Below are 15,761 nucleotides of genomic sequence, written 5' to 3'. Positions count from 1 at the left end.
GCCATGTCAGATCTGACACCAAGATGGATTCTCCCTAGCTAAGTCTCCCCATTGTGAGGAAAATAAGAATAGGAAGATCTCAAAACCCTTTGACACTGAGGACATTAACTTATGCCATCACCACTTCCCCTGCCACAGACTTCTATAGCCTAGGCCACTGAGGTGCCCACTGTTATTGCTGCCATTCAGCAAAGCTGAAGAAGCTCCGTGGAGACTATACCAGTGCCCTTACTGGAAGCAGAATCCTCACAACTAAATATGCTATGGATGTATACAGAAACCTTTATTCTGATGATACTCCTCATGTTTTGAGAGAAAAAAGAACCACAGTTGTTGCACAACTGAAACAGCTTCAGGCAGAAACAGAACGAATTGTGAAGATGTTTGAAGATCCAGAAACTACAAGGCAAATACAGTCTAACCAGAGATGGCGGGATGCTATTTGACCACCTGGTGGACAAGCATGGTTTTAGGCAGGAATATTTAGATACCCTCTATAGGTATGCAGATTTCCGATATGAATGTGGTAATTACTGAGGAGCAGAAGAATTTCTTTGTTTTGTTTTTCAGAGTGTTGTTTTCTGTGGCAGATAGAAATGCTATAAGTTCAGTCTGGGGAAAACTGCCTCTGAAAGCTTATTGCAGAATTGGTATGCAGTGATGGAAGACCTTATACAGTTAAAAGCAACCATTGATAAAAAATTCGTGAGTTCTCTACTCCAGTCTCTTCAGCACAGAACATGGCTCATTCACTGGTCCATTTGTTTTCTTCAACCATTGTAAAGGTTGCAATTGTATTATTGATCTCTTCCTTTACCAGCCACAGTATCCTAACACAATTCGGACAGTGTATCCACATATTCTCCACTATTTGACTACAGCAATCATAACAAACAAGGATGTTTGGAAATGCTGCGGGTACTAAAAGATCTAGTCAAGGTTATTCAACAAGTGTCTTACATATTTAAAGACCAAGTTACAGAATTTGTTGAATGCTGATATGTTAACTTTGACTTTGATGGAGCTCAAAAAAAGCTGAGGGAATGTGAATCAGTGCTTATGAATGACTTCTTGGTAGTTTGCTGGAGGATTTCATTGAAAATGGCTGTCTCCATACTTATGACTTTTTTGTTGCATCCATTAGTGCATCGGCAATAACATGCTGGCAGATAAACTGAACATGACTCCGGAAGAAGCTAAAAGGTGGATTGTGAATTTGATTAGAAATGTAAGACTTGATGCCAAGATTGATTATAAAGTAGGTAATGTGGTTGTGGGTAACAGTGCAGTCTCATCCTATGAGCAAGTGATTGAAAAGACCAAAAGCCTTTCTTTTAGAAGCCAGATGTTGGCCTTGAATATTGAGAAGAAACTTAATCAGAACAGTAGGTCAGGGACTCCTAACTGGAGAACTCAAGACTCTGGCTTTTACTGAAGAATGTAAAGAAAAGATGAAGAAACTATAAAATAAGATTAAATAGTACAACTATTATATAAGGGGTAACAAATTTTAGAAACATTATTGAATACAAATTTTGGAGAATTTGAATAAAATTGACTGTGGTTCATTAAAAAAATTCCTCACTTAAAATATATAGAGAACTGAATGAATGAAAAACAATGAACAATATGCTACCTATAAGACTCATTTGACCTGTAAGGACACATTTAGACTGAAAGTGAAGGAATAGAAAAAGATATTCCACACAAACCGAACCCAAAAGTGAGCAGGAGTAGTTATCCTTATATCAGATAAAATATTCTTAAAGTAAAAAAACAACAATAATAATAATAAGGTCATTATGTAATGATAAAGGGATCAATTCAGTAGGAGGCTATAACAATTGGAAATATATATGCACCCAATGCTGGAGCACCCAGATATATAAAGCAAATATTAGATTTAAAGGGAGAAACAGACTGCAACACAGTAATCATTGGGGATTTCAAACACCCCCTCTCAGCACAAATGATCTAGACAGAAAATCAATGAATAAACATTGGCTATAAACTATATTGATGACCAAATGGACCTAACAGGTGCAGAATACATATTCTTCTCATCAGCGCCTGGAGCATTCTCCAGGGTTGACTACATGTGAGGCCACAAAACAAGTTGCAAACAAATTCCAAAGTATTATATGTATCAAGTACCTTTTCTGACCATAGTGGAATAAAATTGGTAATCAATAGTGGAATAAAATTAGTAATCAGTAGCAAGAGGAACTTTTTATATTGTACAAATACATAGAAATTAAACAACATGCCCCTGAACAACCAATGACTCAATGAAGAAATTAAGAAGGAAATTTAAAAATTTATTGAAACAAATAAAAATAGAAACACAGCATACCAAAACTTATGGGATACAGCAAAATCGGTATCAAGAGGAAAGTTTATAACAATAAATGCCTGTATCAACCTAACAACCTAATCATACATCTCAAGGAATTAGAAAACACAAAGAGTAAAAAACACAAAGATTTAACAAAATGAAAAGTTTGTTTTTTAAAAGATAAAAATCAACAAACCATTAGCTGGACTAACCATGGAAAAAGAGAGAAAAGACTCAAATAAAATCAGAAATGAAAAAGGAAACATTACAATTAATACCATAGAAGTACAAAAGATTGACTGGGCTCAGTGGTTCAGCCTATAATGCCAGCACTTTGGAAGGCCGAGGTGAGTGAATTGCCTGAGCCCATGGGTTTGAGACCAGCCTGGGCAACTTGGCAAGACCTCATCTCTTCAATAAATCAAAAATTATCCAGGCATGGTAGCATGCACCTGTAGTTCCAGCTACTTAGAAGGCTGAGGCAGAAGGATAGCTGGAGCTCAGCAAGTCAACGCTGGGGTGGCCGTGAGTGTGCCACTGCACTCCAGCCTGGGCAACAGAGTGAGACTCCAACTCAAAAAAAAAAAAAGATGTACAAAGGATCATTAGAGACTATCACAAGCAATGATACACCAACATACCAGAAAATCTAGAGGAAATGAATAAATACCTGGATACATGCAACCTACCAAGATTGAACCAAGAATAAACAGAAAACCTGAAGAGACCAATTATGGGTAATGATATGGAATCTGTGAATCTGTAATAAAATGTCTTCCTTCAAAGACAAGCCCCAATGGCTTCACTGCAGAATTCCACCAAAATCTAAAGAAGAACTAATACTTATTGTCAATCTCTTCCAGAAAATTGAAGAGACAGAAATTCTTTCAGTTTGTTCTGCAATGTCAGGATGACCCTGATACCAAAACTGGAAAAGGGTACCACAAAAAAAGAAAACTTTAGGTCAATATCCTTGATAAACATAGATACAAAAAATCCCTAACAAAATACTGGCAGACTGAATCCAGCATACGTTAAAAAGATCATTTGCCATGATCAAGTGAGATTCATTACAGGAATGCAAAGACGGTTCAATAGATGCAAATCAATAAATGTGATACAGCATACCAACAAAATCAAGGACAAAAACTATATGAATATTTCAGTAAATGCTAAAAAGCATTAAACAAAATTCAACATCCTTTCATAATAAAAACTCTCAACAAATTGAGTATAGAAGGAAAATACTTCTAAATCCGTATATGGCAGACCTACAGCTAACAAACTACTGAACAAGGAAAATCTGAAAGCTTTTTCTCTAAGATCTGGAATGAGACCAGCATGCCCACTTTCACCACTTTTGTTCAACTTAGTACTGAAAGTGCCAGCCAGAGCAATTAGAAATAAGTATATCCAAATCGGAAAGTAGGAAGTCAGATTGTCCCTGTTTGCAGATGATATGATTTTATATATAGAAAACCTTAAAAGCTTCACCAAAAACCTCTTAGATATGATAAATTTAGTAAAGATGCAGAATACAAAATAAACATACACAAATCAATATGCCAACAGAACTTGCAGGAAAAGAAAAATTAAGAAAGCAATCACAGTTACAACAGGTACAAAAAATTAAAATAACGTACAGTAAGGCCCTTATATATGAACCTTCAAGTTGTGAACTTTCAAAGATGTGAACATGTTTCTCATGTCCAATTATATAAGTTAGTTTACGTATCTGACATAATTGTCACTTGTGTGCATTTTTTACAGGTTCTATAGATTGTTCTTTGTAGTATGGTCATGTTAACAATATTAATTATTCTAGTCCATGAACATGCAACTACAAAAGACCCAAAATAGCCAAAACAATCCTGCACAAAAGGAGCAAGGCTGGAGCCATCATACTACTGGACTTCAAAATATGCTTAAAGCTATAGTAACCAAAACAGCATGGTACTAGCATAAAAACAGACACATAGACAAATGGAACAGAATACAGAACCCAGAAATATATGTATGTATTTACAGCTAGCTGATTTTTGACAAGGGCACCAAGAACATTCATTGTGGAAAGGACAATCTCTTTAATAAATGGTGTTGCGCTGGATATCTATATGAAGAAATATGAAACAAGACCCCTATCTTTCACCATATTAAAAAATCAACTCGGCTGGGCACCACGGTGGCTCACGCCTATAATCCCAGCACTTTGGAAGGCCAAGGTGAGAGGACTGCCTGAGCCCGCACATTTGAAACTAGCCTGGGCAACTTGGTGAGACCTCGTCTCTACAATAAATCAAAAAGTTAACCGGGCATGGTGGTGCATTCCTGTATTTCCGGCTACTTTGGATGCTGAGGTGGAAGGATCACCTGAGCCCAGCAGGTTGAGGCTGCGTGGCCATGAGTGTGCCACTGCACTCCAGCCTGGGCAACAGAGTGAGACTACGACTCAAAAAACAAAACAAAAACAAAAAAAATGGAGTAGATGGCGCTGTCTGGGGGTCTATTCCGTGCCGTCATGTCAGTCCTCACGCCGCTGTTGCTGCAGGGACTGACCGGCTCACCCGGAGACTCCGGTTCCACGCACCTAGGTCCATTGGAAGCCGCTGTGGGAGCAGCTTGGGACTATGGGTGTCGCCATCGGGATCATTTCCTGCTTCCTGTGTTTTTTTCCTGCCGGTGGACTGGGTTCTGTTGCACCTGGAGAGCTACAAGAAGCGGGAATGAGGTGCTGTCCTCCCTGCCTGTGACCTGCCAACCCCTCTGGCCGTCCTGATCATGTCTCCTGCATTCCTGGCTGGCCTCCCCAGATCATGTCGTTCAATTCCAGTCATCTCTTCTGCAATCATCACCTCTCGATGGCTCCATGGTGACATCCTGGGACCACATGCACGGGCCCTGCTCACAGGGTTCCCCTTGTAACAATAAAGCCTATTTAAACCTTTTTTAAAAATGGAGTAATGACTTGAATAAAGACCCAAAACTATGAAACTACTAGAAGAAAACAGAAAACATAGAGGAAATATTTCAGGATATTGGTGTGAGCAAATATTTTATGGAGAAGTCCTCAAAAGCATAGGCAACAGAATAAAAAATAGACAGATGGGATTATCAAAATAAAAAAAACTTTTGTATAGCAAAAGAAACAACAGAGTGAAGAGACAACATGCAGAATGGGAGAAAATATTTGCAAATTATTTATTCAACATGGAATTAAAATTCAAGATATACAAGGAGCTCAAACAACTCAACAACAAAAAAAAATCTTTTTTTATTTAAAAATGGGCAAATGAGTTGGATAGACAGCATACAAATGACCAACAGGTACATGAAAAAATGCTTAACATCACTAATCATCAGGGAAATGCAAATCAAATCCACAATGAGATACCCTCTAGCCCCAGTTAGAATGGCTATTATTGAAAGACCGAAAGAACAGGTGCGGTGAGGATGTAAAGAAAGGGGAACCTTCATATGCTGCTGGTGGGAAGGTATAATAAGTAGTGCTGCCATTATGGAAAACAGTATGGAGGTTCCTGAAAAACTGCACAGAGAGCTACCATATGATTCAGCAGCCTCACTATTGGGGACCTATCCAAAGGAAGGGAAATCAGTATGTCAAAGAGATAGCTGCACTCCCATATTTATTGCAGTACCATTCACAATAGCCAAGTATGGAATCAACCTAAGTGTCCATCAACACATTAATGAATTTAAAAATACGGTTTATGGCCAGGCGTGGTGGCTCATGCCAGTAATCCCAGCACTTTGGGAGACTGCGGTGAGAGAATTGCCTGCGCCCACGGGTTCGAGACCAGCCTGGGCAACTTGGCGAGACCTCATCGCTACAATAAATCAAAAAATTAGCCAGGTGTGGCAGTGTGTGCCTGTAGTTCCAACTACTTGGAAGATTAAGGCAGAAGGATCACCTGACCCAGCAGGTTGAGGCTGTTGTGTCTATGAGCGTGCCACTGCACTCCAGCTGGGTGACAGCGTGAGACAATGACAAAAAAAAACAAAAACAAAAAAAACAGACTAGCATACCCTGGCTTAACCTCTGTATATCTCTGTTTTTCCATCTGTAAAATAAGGAATTGTCCCCCACTCACAGTGGTCTTATAAGAAAGGGGGTAACAGTAGTTCCCTCTTGTATCGGTTACCACAGCAATGTTGCATAACAAATTTCCCCAAAACTTAGTGACCTACAGTAGGCATGTATTTCTCACTTTGACAGCTGTGGGCTATAGTGTCACTTCTTTTTCTTTCTTTTTTTTTTTTTTGAGTTGGAGTCTCACTCCATCGCCCAGACTGGAGAGCAGTGGCACACTCATGGCCCCCACAGCCTCAACCTGCTGGGCTCAGGCGATCCTTCTGCCTCAGCCTTCCAAGTAACTGGGACTATAGGTGCATGCTACCACACCCAACTAATTTTTGTGATTTATTGTAGAGATGAGGTCTTGACAAGTTGCGCAGGCTGTTCTCCAGCTTGTGGGCTTAGGCAGTCCTCTCACCTCGGTCCCCCAAAGTGCTGGGATTACAGGCTTGAGCCACCATGCCTGGCTATGTCACTTATTCTTTTGGGACTAGTAGACTGCCAAAGATCTGTTCTAGTATTGGCAGTGCCTGAAGTGGAAGAGGGCAAGTCCAATTGCATACGTGTCTTTGCATCACATTTACTAACAAACATTGATCAAAGCAAGTCACACAGCTGAGCCCAACATCAGTGAGGCAGGGAAAGTGAGGCAGGGGGAGAGAATGAATATTTGCAGAACAATTCAGTGGTCAGCAAACTATATCTGTACTGTAAAATATTATGCTTCCATTTAAATATCAAATTTTTTAAAATAGCAAGGCTATTTAATGGCACAGAAACATAGTTATGTTAAATGAAAAAGAGATAAGTTATATTTATCATATGATCTCAACTTTATTTTTCTTAAAAGATGACATATTTTGTATATACATACACGGAAAACAGCTAGAAAGGAATATGTCAAATTGGATCATTTACTTTTTTTATAATCAATATTTTTTATTATGATATTATGGGGTACAGTTAAGGGTTAAGTATACCAATATGCTTTGTTCAGGCACCCTTGTTGATAAGAAGTGTCTCCCCGTCATTTACTTTTTTAATGTCATTTAAATGTCTATTTCTTCTCCACTGGGCTTGTGCTATTGTTTGGTATTAAAGTACTTTGATTAACAACAACAAAAAAATAGAATCTGGCTGGGCATGGTGGTTCATGCCTGTAATCCCAGCACTTTGGGAAGCCAAGGCAAGAGGATTGCTTGAGCCCAGGAGTTCAAGACCAGCCTGGGCAACATAGGGAGACCTCATCTCTAAAAAAAAAACAAAGGCTAGGCTCCGTTGCTCAACCTGTAATCCCAGCACTTTGGGAGACCGAGGCGAGAGAATTCCCTGAACAGGCAGGTTTGAGACCAGCCTGAGCAACTTGGCGAGACCGCATCTCTACAATTAAAAAAAAAACTTAGCTGGGCGTGGTAGCACATGCCTGTAGTTCTGGCTACTTGGAAGAGTGAGGTGGAAGGATTGCCAGAGCCCAGCAGGTCATCACTGGGGTGACTGTGAACAAACTTGCCACTGCACTCCAGTCTGGGCGACAGAGTGAGACTCCAACTCAAAAAAAATAAAGAAAGAAAGAAAGAAAAGAAAAAAGGATTAGCTAGCTGGATGTGGTAGTGCACGCCTGTAGTCCCAATTACTTAGGAGACTCCCCTGAGCTCAGGACGTCAAGGCTGCAGTGAGTCTTGATCATGCCACTGCACTCCAGCCAGGGCAACAGTGAAACTCCAACTCAAAAAAAAAAAAAATCTGGGTTCACTCTTCTGGCTGTGATGTAGTTATTTTATGTGACATATATGTTTTAATTGTTCAATAAATTAAGGGTTTTACCTTCAGGGATGGTGGATTCGATGGACACATTTCAACTCTTTGTTTTTTTATGATAAAGAAAATTGTTCCATTCCAGGGCCCCTAGAAATCTGTGTCAGGGTACCAACCAATGGGAATAGCATCCCCTCACGCCTCCAAGGTACTCCTTTGAGAGCACATTCTCTGAGCAACCACGGTCCTTTCAGTAACCCAAGGCAGAATGCTGATGCCCCAAGGTAAGCAACGTCCTCCATCCCATCCCCGGCCACCCCAGTATTTGGATATACACCTCTGCTTTTCTTATGGATCAAAGGGAGAGTAGGCTTCAATAATTAATTACTATGTGTCTTGAAGTCACATAAATAAAGACTGAGAAAAGAAACTGCAGAATCCCGCAGTCTCCTTCTTCAATCTCATAGAATATTGGCAGTTAAAGTTCATTTATTTTAAAAAACTCCTTACAACAATCAAATTTTATCTAAATTATAATCAGCTTGCCTCTGTATATACCAAGAGTCTAAGCTCTGTTGAAAATTGTTATATTGGCTGGGCTTGGTGGCTCAGCCTGTAATCCCAGCACTTTGGGAGGCCGACACGGGAGTGGATTGCCTGAGCTCGTGGGTTCCAGACCCACCTGGGCAACTTGGCGAGCCCTTGTCTCTACACTACATCAAAAAATTAGCTGGGCGTGGTAGCTCACACCTGTGGTTCCGGCTACTTGGAAGGCTGAGGCGGAAGGATTGCTGGAGCCCAGCAGGTCGAGGCTGCAGTGGCCAGGAGTGTGCCACTGCACTCCAGTCTGGGCAACAGAGTGAGACTCCAACTAAAAAAAAAAAATTGTTATATTAAAAAAATTAGGTTATAAAACCTCAGAAGTTATTACTCCAAATAAATTTTGCCCTAAAAATATGATTTTGAATCTGAAGTATAAAAGGACAATGCATTTTAACCCTTAAGTTTAGGTAAAATGTAGCTAAACTTGGATTTTAGTAACTGAATTATTTGTGAATTTGTGTGCCAATTAGGTTTCCCATGAAAGATTTGCATGTGGCTATTGAATGTTTTAAGTTCTAGATCCAGTAAAATGCCTTAGACTACCAAAAATGGAAAGTGGTCACCTAATTTATCCATTCCGGTGCCAGAATCTTAACTGAAAGAGTAGGGAAACATGAATCCTATTATAACCATATCTCAAGGAGTTCTTTAACTTGGACTTTGTGCCCATATGTTAGGTCACACTCCCAGCAGGGCCTCCAGAATGTTAGGTCAGACCTGCTGGGAGTGTGGGTGTCTAGTGTGATCCAGTGCCATGTGAAAGATGCAAAGAACTGCACAGAAGTTAGATGAGGAAAATATAGTTTATTTAAAAAGAAAATTAGAGAGGGAGAAGAAAGAGGAGATTCATCTCTCCAAAGTAGGAGAGGGGACTAAGGCTTAGAAAACATGGCAACAGCCATAGCTCAAAGAGCTACATGGCCATGCCAGAATTTAGCAAAGCAATGGCAAATGGCTGCTCAAGGTTGAATGCTTTTAAGCATTCCCCTTTGATAGGTGCAGGTCATTAAGGTGATTGGGTGATGGTCTGCTCCATGTCATCATCAAGGGGCAGGTAAATGCAGGTATTGATATTAGGTGATGGGCAGAAGGCAGATGGGTGGGCTAGTCACATGACTACTGCCATGGCGATGGGATCTGTCTGTGACATGAAGGCCTTGAAGGGCTGACTAAGTCAACCTGTGTCTTTTGGGTGGAGGCAAATACTTGAAATAGGACAGCGAATTAATACAAAACAAACTGGAGAGGGGGGTTGTTAAACAGTTATCAATAGGCTACCTCTGAGAAACTGGTTCTGTCCTTGGCTAGTGATTAGAGGGTAGGTTAAGTGAACTGCTAGAAAAACATGAGATTTAGGCAATGTTAAAATGGCTGCTCATTGGGTATATTAAATCCATCTTATGTCTTTTCAGTAAGCAAAAGATTTGTTGATATTTATTGAACCCATGATATGGAGTGAGAACTATATTCAATTGAAGCATAAATATATACAACTACGAATACTATGGATGGGTTCTAATAGCAACTTCCATTTCTTCTCCACTAAAGCAGAAGAAAGAACATAATCAGAATGGCCAAGAAAATCATCTCTATTTTGGTTGGAATATCCACTTGGTTTTTTTCCTTATACCTAGACCCTGCTTTGCTGATTCTCTCCTGAAGTGGTAACTGGTCTCCAAGATGAGCCCTCAGTGAACCATGCCTTCTGGTAGTCATGCCTTTATTTCTTTATCTTTTTTTGGAGTTGAAGTCTCACTCTGTCGCCCAGGCTAGAGTGCAGTGGCACGCTCATGGCCACTGCAGCCTCAGCCTGCCGGGTTCAAGCAATCCTTCAGCTTCAATCTTCCAAGTAGCTGGAATTACAGGCGTGTACTACCACACTGGCTAATTGTTGTATTTATTGTAGAGACGAAGTCTCACCAAGTTGCCCAGGCTGGTCAGGAATTCCTGAGCTCAGGCAGTCCTCTCACCTCAACACCCAAAGTGCTGGAATTACAGGCTTAAGCCACTGTGCCTGGCCAAGTCGTGCCTTTATGTAGTTCTCTTGTACCTTCATTCTGAGTTGGCCCAGTATAACCAGAAGAATGCTACAGAAATGATAGAGCTTCTTGAAACTCTTCTTCTTGAAACACTTGCTCTGTGGAAAATCATCCATCACATAAGAATCTCAACTACCTTGACACCGCCATGCTCTGAAGAAGTCTAGCTGGCCATATAAAGCTTTTCCAGCCACCCTAGCTGAGGTGTAGGACATGTGAATGGAGAAGTTTTCTGTACACCCAGCCCAGTCAGTCCCTTCAGATGACCCCAACCCTGAGTCACAAATGCATGAGAAATGTAAGGAGAGGCCTGCCTGCCTGAGTCCAGTCATCCGTCAGTACCATGAGAGAGAAAGAGATTGCTTAAGCCTCTGTGTTTGGGGATGGTTTGTTACACAGCAATGAAAAATCAGAATACCTTACACCTAGTCTCCTCCTTAACCTTGTCCTTCTGCACTGGGATACTGAAGAGTCCTGCGAGGAGTTCTTTTCATCTGCAATTGCAAATGTTGACATTCCTTGTATGGCCAGGCGTGGTGGCTCACACCTGTAATCCCAGCATTTCGGAAGGCAGAGGAGCGAGGATTGCCTAAGCCCAGGGGTTCAAAACAAGCCTGGCCAACTTGGTGAGACCTCATCTCTACAATAAATCAAAAAATTAGCCAGGGGTGGTGGCATGTGCCTGTAGTTCCAGCTATTGGAAGGCTGAGGCAGAAGAATCGCCTGAACCCAGCAGGTCAAGGCTGCAGTGACCGTGAGCATGCCACTGCACTCCAGCCTGGGCGACAGAGTGAGACTCCAACTCAAAAATAAAATAAAATAAAATAAAGCATTCCTTGCATGTAGATTATTATGGAGACTACACCTTCCTCCCGTGCGCTCTGTAAAATACTGGCTGTCTACTTTTTCATAAAAAGCAATCTCTATGCCTTTTTTTTTTTTTTAACCCTGGGATGGCTTTTATCTGTTTTCTTGGCCCTTGAGCCTCTCTTTAACTTATGTCTGGTCTGTGTTCTCTAAAGTAGTGGCAAAGAGAAGGATTATAAAGTCTTCAGCTTTTGCTGGGAACATTCACTTCTTCATTGACTAAGAAATAGAATTGCGCCCAACCCAGGGTATGTCTGTGACACTTCCCCACGTAACGCCTTTAGACTTCCTCCTGGCACAACTGATTTAGAGCCAAAGCTGTTTGATCATTCTAAGCCTAATATCACATCAGCTTGTGGTTGGACTGTACATTTTCATAGTCTCTTTCAAACCTTTTAAGTCGGTGATTCTCAGGAACATTGCATATAATATATTGGATGCACAGAGCGTCTCACGCAGTGGTTAGCATAGAGTACAGCTCCATGTTATGTGTTCTTTTTTCTTTTTCTTTTTTTTGACAGATCTTAAAGATAAAAGTATATATTTAAAAATGTTTATATTGATCGGGCATAACACTAAATAGATTGCTTACTGGAAAATCAGTGGAATGCTCTACAGCAAAGAGAATACAAAACTGGCTCTTGGTACCAGCATGGATAAATCTCACAATATAATTCTGAGAGAAGGACGCAAGTCAAAATGGAAGATATATTGTTTGTGCTTTATTTACATAAAATTCAAGAACAATCAACATCACACTCTACATTTTAGGGATACACGAGGAGTGGTTAAACTACTTTAAAAAGCACAAAAATGTTAACCCGAAGTCAGGAGCATGTTAATTAACCCTTTATTGGGGAGGAGAAGATGGGGGTCAGTGAAGATACTAGAAAATTCTGTATTCTAACCCAAGTGGTAGTAACTGAGGTATTTGCTTTATAATTCAGCTGTATTTATATGTTTTAAGCAATTCTACATAAATGATATATTTCACAGTAAAAAAAAAATTTTAAGCAATCAAGAGACTTCTAGATCTAGATGTGGTATAGATATTGATAAATTGTTTTTTAGAGACACATTTTCGCTGTCACTCAGGCTGGAGTGAGTAGCATGACCACAGCTCGAACTCCAGGGCCCAAGTGATCCCTCATGCCTCAGCCTCCCAAGTAGGTGGAACTACATACCTGCCTTTTTTTTTTTTTGGTCTTGAGTCCTTCCATTCTAGGGATTTTTAAATTTTATTTTTTGTAAAGACAGGGTCTTGTTGCCTGGACTGGTCTTGAGCTCCTGGCCTCAAGCGATCCTCCCGCCTCAGCCTCCCAACGTGCTGGGATTATAGGCATGAGGCATTGCACCTAGCCCTAGAGATATATTTTTAAATATGTACATTAAGTGCATATATGGTTTTTTAATTAAAAGGTAATACATGTTTATTATAGAAAATTTGTGTAGTAGAGAAGTAAAATAAAAATCATTCATAATTTTCCACTGTTGACATTTTGAGATAACCCACTCTTGATGTTTTGTTTTATTTCCTTGCAGTTTCTAAAGTCTGTTGGTGATTTTTCTTTCTCTTTTTAAAACCAAATTGAGAACATACCGTACATATGATTTTTGAAAGCGGATTTTCTTCAGTTAATATGTTATGAACACTATTCAATACTTTGACACTTCTTCGAGATTGTATGTTACTGTTGAGCCTAGCCACAGGCTTGAGAATCATTTCATGCAATTACTTCTCTAGTTGTTCTTGGCATTTGTCACACTGTCAGCCTCAAAGCATAGAAAATATGAACCAGCATTCAGAGAAAATGCAAAAATTATCTAGTCCTTGGCTCCTTGTTGAAACATTATTTCTACAGTTTTCATAAAATTAAAACAGAGAATATGCTCATGCAGATAAAATCTTTAGACTTTATTATTGTTATTAGAGTCAGAGTCCCATTCTGTCCCCCAGGCTGGAGTGCAGCCTCAAACTCCTGTGCTCAAGCAATCCTACCCTCCTCATCCTTCTGATAGCTGGGACTAGAGATATGCGCAACCATACTCAGCTAATTTTTTTTTTCCCCTATAGAGATGAGGTCTTGCTGTGTTGTCTAGGCTGGTCTTGAACTCCTAGGCCTAAGCAATCCTCTTACTTTAGCCTCCCAAAGTGCTGGGATTATAACCACTATGCCTGACAAATCTTTAGACTTTATATATTTTATTTTTTAGTTGGAGTCTTACTCTGTCGCCCAGGCTGGAGTAGAGTGGCATGCTCACAGCCACTGCAGCCTCGACCTGCTGGGCTCAGGCGGCGCTTCCACCTCAGCCTTCCAAGCAGCTGGAACTACACACGTGTGCTACCACACCCGGCTTATTTTTTAGTTTATTTTAGAGATGAGGTCACACCAAGTTGCCCAGGCTGGTCTTGAACCCGTGAGCTCATTCAATCCTCTTGCCTTGGCCTCCCAAAGTGCTGGGATTACAAACTTGGGCCACCATGCCTGGCCTAGACTTTACATCACAGAACAACTAGGATTATTTCTATAAATGTGAAACTTACATCTTAAAAATATTAAGGGGGTAGGGGAAGGAAAAATATAAATGAATTTTAAAAATAAAAGGATTAAGAATGCTAAAACTCTGACCAGTAGACTATTAATAACCTTTGACATGGAATTTGTATTCAATTTTTTGTCCAGCCGAGCAATCGCTCACGCCTTTAATCCCAGTACTTTGGAAGGCCGAGGTGAGAGAATTTCCTAAGGCTATCGGTTCGAGACCAACCTAGGCAACTTGGTGAGACCTCATCTTTACGATAAATAAAAAAATTAGTCGGGTGTGGTGACTTGCGTCTGTAGTTCCTGCTACTTGGAAGGCTGAGGTGGAAGGATCGCCTGAGCCCAGCTGGTCGAGGCTGCGGTGACCATGAGTGTGCCACTGCACTCAGCCTAGGCAACAGAGTGAGACTCTAACTCAAAAAAAAGTAAGTTTTGTCATAAAAATCATTTTTTATGCTTAAAAAAATCCAGAGAGGATGCACATATTTAAGACCTTTTTTTCCACTATTTAAAATTTTAAATTCCATGTTTTTCTTGTTTGGAATAACACTTTTTTAAAAAATTGTTTTTCTTTGCACATCATAGCTGTTTTTTGATGTTTGTGAAAACTGTCACTAGGACAGTTTAAATTTGGCATGTAGATCTTCATAATAGTTTTCTCCAGCTGACAGTGAGGATCCATTCCAAATAAAGTTTATTTCATGTATTGTGCTTTACAAAAAAACCTTATTAAATTGATTCTTCATATCTCTGTTTCTTACAGCTAGTATATTTATCAAAAGCATTATTTCAATAAATATCTAGACTTTATTTAAATGAAATAGTTAAAATTCTTTTGAGGGGTATGAGTAAATAATTTTAACTGTAGTTTTGTTTTGTTTTTCCTTTAGTCAGAGGCTCAGGTGATCTCACTCCTCAGTCTTCCAAGTAGCTGGAGCTACAGGCGCATTGCCACCATATCTACTTTTTAGTTATTTATTGTACAGACAAGGTCTTGCCAAGTTTCCCAGTCTGGTCTCAAATCCCTTGGTTCAGGCAATCTTCTAGCCTCAGCCTCCCAAGGTTCTGGGATTACAGGCATGAGCTACCGCACCCAGTCTGTAATTTTTTTTTTCCAACCAGATTACTGCTAAATAAAAGTCAGTTAGCTACAATGTAGTCAATATAACAAGAAAAAAATATTTTTGAAGATTACTGCAGAAAAATTGGCAATTGAAAAACTAGAGGCCTGGCATGGTGACTCACACCTGTAATCCCAGTGCTTTGGGAGGCCAAGGCAAGAGGTTTGCCTGAGCCTGCGGGTTCCAGACCAGCCTGGGCAACTTGGCAAGACCTCATCTCTATAATAAATCAAAAAATTAGCTGGGTGTGGTGGTGTATGCCTGTGGTTCCAGCTACTTGGAAGGCTGAGGTGGAAAGATCTCCTGAGCCCAGCAGGTCAAGGCTGCAGTAACTGTGAACAGTGTGCCATGGTACTCCAGCCTGAGCAACAGAGTGAGACTCTGACTCAAAAAGAAAAAAGAAAA

The 15,761-nt window shown here is 40.2% G+C and overlaps 1 pseudogene; it reads left to right on the top strand.

The window, feature by feature from the left end:
* The first annotated feature begins 241 nt into the window (after window positions 1–241).
* Window positions 242–1,435, top strand: LOC103275002 (annotated as a pseudogene).
* The last annotated feature ends 14,326 nt before the right edge of the window (window positions 1,436–15,761 follow it).

This window comes from Carlito syrichta, unplaced genomic scaffold (genome assembly GCF_000164805.1).
Source record: "Carlito syrichta isolate Samal-C Ts95f unplaced genomic scaffold, Tarsius_syrichta-2.0.1 Scaffold115576, whole genome shotgun sequence".
In the NCBI taxonomy this organism is placed as follows: Eukaryota; Metazoa; Chordata; class Mammalia; order Primates; family Tarsiidae; genus Carlito; species Carlito syrichta.
The sequence above is the reverse complement of the archived record's forward strand: the minus strand, read 5'-3'. Positions and strand labels throughout refer to the sequence as shown.